This window comes from Triticum urartu, chromosome 4A, assembly GCF_056163025.1.
Source record: "Triticum urartu cultivar PI428250 chromosome 4A, HENAU_Tu73, whole genome shotgun sequence".
Classification (NCBI taxonomy): domain Eukaryota; kingdom Viridiplantae; phylum Streptophyta; class Magnoliopsida; order Poales; family Poaceae; genus Triticum; species Triticum urartu.
In genome coordinates, this window is record NC_141876.1 from 617,397,065 (window position 1) to 617,401,458 (window position 4,394).

At 47.8% G+C, this 4,394-nt stretch overlaps 1 pseudogene; it reads left to right on the plus strand.

Moving 5' to 3' along the window:
• The first annotated feature begins 2,486 nt into the window (after positions 1 to 2,486).
• Positions 2,487 to 3,615, plus strand: LOC147977441 (uncharacterized; annotated as a pseudogene).
• Positions 3,616 to 4,394: the final 779 nt, after the last annotated feature.

The following is a 4,394-nucleotide window of genomic DNA, read 5'->3' on the forward strand; positions in this document are numbered from 1 at the left end:
CCATTGTAGGTGGCGTGACCAGCTCGGACCGGGACCATGTATGCCTGAGAGAGAAATCCCTTGGCCTGAAGCGACACTAACTCGCTATGCGGGATGGTGCAACTCTCCCAGTCCCCGGGTTTAGGACCGGAGGGGCGAGGGGAGGAGCTGCGACGGCTGGCCATGTTGGAATGTACCTTTGCTGGGTGCGCTCTGATGATAACTCGCGGAGAGGAGACGATGTGGTTTGGATCTAAATCCCCATCTCGTTAAATAGGCAGCTCGTTTGCACGGCTAGGGGTGTGAATGTAAAAATGCCCCAACTTTTCGCATTCGTTCGACACGTGGAAGACAGCCATTATTGGGCGTAGAAGCCGAGGAGCGCTACATTACAAAAATCGGACATTATTCCTACAAGTACATAGAATCTGGAGAAGAACCCGCCTTGCAATGCCGAAGACAATTTGCGCGCCGGACTCGTCGTCATTGAAGCCTGGTTTGGGGGCTACTGAGGGAGTCCTGGATTAGGGGGTGTTCGGGTAGCCGGACTATACCTTCGCCGGACTCCTGGACTATGAAGATACAAGATTGAAGAATCCATCCCGCATCCGGATGGGACTTTCCTTGGCGTGGAAGGCAAACTAGGCAATGCGGATACTCAAGATCTCCTACCATTGTAACCGACTCTGTGTAACCCTAACCCAATCCGGTGTCTATATAAACCGGAGGGTTCTAGTTCGTAGGACAACCATCTTCATACACAATCATACCATAGGCTAGCTTCCAGGGTTTAGCCTCCTTGATCTCGTGGTAGATCTACTCTTGTACTACCCATATCATCAATATTAATCAAGCAGGAGTAGGGTATTACCTCCATCGAGAGGGCCCGAACCTGGGTAAAAACATCGCGTCCCTTGTCTCCTGTTACCATCCGGCCTTGACGCACAGTTCGGGACCCCCTACCCGAGATCCGCCGGTTTTGACACCGACACTCCCCCTCTCTCGTGGAGATCTATTCGATGTAATCTTCTTTTTGCGGTGTGTTTGTTGAGACCGATAAATTGTGGGTTTATGATCAAGATTATCTATGAACAATATTTGAATCTTCTCTGAATTCTTTTTATGTATGATTGGTTATCTTTGCAAGTCTCTTCGAATTATCAGTTTGGTTTGGCCTACTAGATTGGTTTTTTCTTGCAATGGGAGAAGTGCTTAGCTTTGGGTTCAATCTTGCGGTGTCCTTTCCCAGTGACAGTAGGGGCAGCAAGGCACGTATTGTATTGTTGCCATCGAGGATAACAAGATGGGGTTTTATAATATTGCATGAATTTATCCCTCTACATCATGTCATCTTGCTTAAGGCGTTACTCTGTTTTCTTGAACTTAATACTCTAGATGCATGCTGGATAGCGGTCGATGAGTGGAGTAATAGTAGTAGATGCAGGCAGGAGTCGGTCTACTTGTCTCGGACGTGATGCCTATATACATGATCATACCTAGATATTCTCATAACTATGCTCAACTCTGTCAATTGCTCAACAGTAATTTGTTCACCCACCGTAGAAATACTTGTGCTCTTGAGAGAAGCCACTAGTGAAACCTATGGCCCCCGGGTCTATTCTCATCATATCAATCTCCAATCACTTTATTATTTGCTTTGCCTTTTTACTTTGCCTTTTATTTGACCTTGCATCTTTATATCAAAAATATCAAAAATATTATCTATCATCTTTATCAGATCTCACTCTCGTAAGTGACCATGAAGGGATTGACAACCCCTAATCGCGTTGGTTGCGTTGAGCTATTCGTTTTGTGTAGGTACGAGGGACTTGCATGTGGCCTTCGACTGGATTGATACCTTGGTTCTCAAAAAATGAGGGAAATACTTACGTTACTTTGCTACATCATCCTCTCCTCTTCGGGGAAATCCAACGCAGTGCTCAAGAGGTAGCAGAAGATAATGTTGATGCTAATTAGTTCAGTAGGGTTTAGTTTTTTAGTTGAGTTTGTTTAACTAGATGTTAATTAGGGCAGTAGGGTTTAGTTTAGAGTAAAGTTTAGTTAAGTAGTTAACTAAATATAATCTATATTTGGTTTTTGAATTGAGTTTGAGAGAGCATGAGATTTGTGTAGATTTTCTTGTAGTGTCAAACGCTAGGACATGCAAATTTGAATGGTCAGGATATAAGAAAATTCCTCGATTGTGTTTGCACATGTTTCGATTGTTTCCAGGGAATGAAGGCGAGTGGCCTATGTTTTGCCGAAATGTTGATTCATTTCCGTTCCGGCAAATTTCAGGTTCTCGATTTGTCCACTTCTTAGCAAAGGTCATGCCGACATTTTCCGTGAATTTCGGCATGACTTGTGCTACAAACTAGGACATATCGAGTGCCCGGGATTTGCCGAACCGGGAAGGAGTCAACGTTCCAGTAAAACATAGGCCTTTTTATGTCATTATTCATTTTATTAGGTCTAGAATTAATTGACTAGATTTAATCGTAGGAAACATGGCTAGCAACAATGAAGGACATGGTTCTAGTTATTGCGACGACGTCTACCTGGCGGCAGACGAATTTTTGAGCCTTGCCGATGATCAACCGATGTTGTTGCTGGGCCCACCGGTCGCATCGGGGACTGAGACCGACACGCAGACTGGTGCTGAGACTGAGACCGGCGCTGAGACTCAGACCGACATCGAGATCGGCCCTGAGACTGAGACCGGCACTGCCTCGGGGAGCGGAGCCGGTGTAGAACCGAAAGCAAAGAGGCAACGACTTTCTAACAAACTCAGGACTACTAGACCGGTGGTCATGGAGGTGGACGATGGCAATTTTGAGCAAAACACGCACGAGGAAGCGCGCGAGTGCTACGGCAATCAAATAGGCTGCATCGTACGAACAACCGCCACCATCAACGATGAGAAACTACAAAAGATAGATAATATGAGGCCCTCCCTCCTAAAGAAGCTGCACCAGATATTCTTGTTCCCGGGCCGAAATGAAAAGGATTATAAAGATCCATATAAGGACCCGGCAATGAAGAAGATAAACAAACACGCCATGACCAAGTTTAGCCACGCGTTGGCCACTGGAAAACAAGGGTGAAAGCAAGGATCATCGACAAAAAGGAACCCTACTCTGATATTGTAAAGGATAATCTGACAATCACGGCAGAGCACTTTGAAATATTCAAGGCGGCTTGCGAGGCCGAAGCTGCCAAAAAAAGTCAAAGTACATGAAGGGGCTTCAACAGAGGAACATTGGGTGCCACCACCTCGGAAGCCGTGGTTACGGCGGGAAGAGGTCCATATGGGCCAAGGAGGACGGGGAAGCCGCGAGTCTGGGCATCCCAGACCCCTTGGCGGAGTTCACCGTCCCGCAGGAGCGTGCCGTCCTCAGGGCCCGACACCGTTGGGACCCAGTGAAGAAGGTTTTCGAGACGAACGCGGTCACGACCGAGTTCATTAGACTACTGGTAATTTTAGTTTCTGATTTATTCGACTGCATGTTAGTCATATTTGTAAACGATCCTTGTGCCTTTTGTAGAGAGAGCAGGACAGGATTGCAGCTGAAAGCGACTCGCCGTCTGAGGCGTTGGCGAGGCCCAAGTGGGACATTCCATTCAACCGGGCGTTGAACATATTGAAACGACTCCCGGTGGAGACTCGACCGTCGTATGAACGCGTGCATGGTGTCGGAGACGGCGCCACGTGGAAGAAGTACTACAATGAGACCATGGAGGAGAGAAAGGAAAGACGGAGGTTAACTGAAAAAAAACATCAACAAGAAGGTTGACATTGCGGTTGAGAAGAAATCAAATCAGACAGTCGCAATAGCGGTAGCTGCCGCAAAACATATGGTTGTAGATTTGTCTACTTCCTTGGTTCCGGCCGTTTACAATTGGACCAGGCAAAATCCAGAAAAAAAATGCAGCGGACTTTCCCCTTGCTGACTTCTTGGGGAGCAGCTCGACTAGCGTTGCACCAGCACCTGCAGCGCAGCTGCTCCCGCACCGGCTCCCGCACCGGACGTGCTCGGCGGTGATTCGTCTTTCGCTGAGCTCGACGCCCTCACGGTATCTGTCACACCGGCCCCCTTCAATAAATGTATAATCTCCCGTTTTCGTTGCCTTTCAGATGTCTCATGTCGCAGACTCTTCTTTGCAAGACGACAAAACCCTGTGCACCATATTGTACACCATCGGTGAACAGAAGGTGGACGCGGGGAAGGTGACGATATTGAAGCCGAAGGAACCATTGTTCCACAGCCGGCCGATCCCCCCGAACATCTTCAAGGTTTCCGTGGCCAGTGTCAAACTGGGCCACGAGAATTTGCCTCCTCTTGTACAAGTGGGGGATGACGACGAGACCCCGCGGCAGCTTGGTGATTGTTGCAATGGGTGGGTCCTGTTGTGGC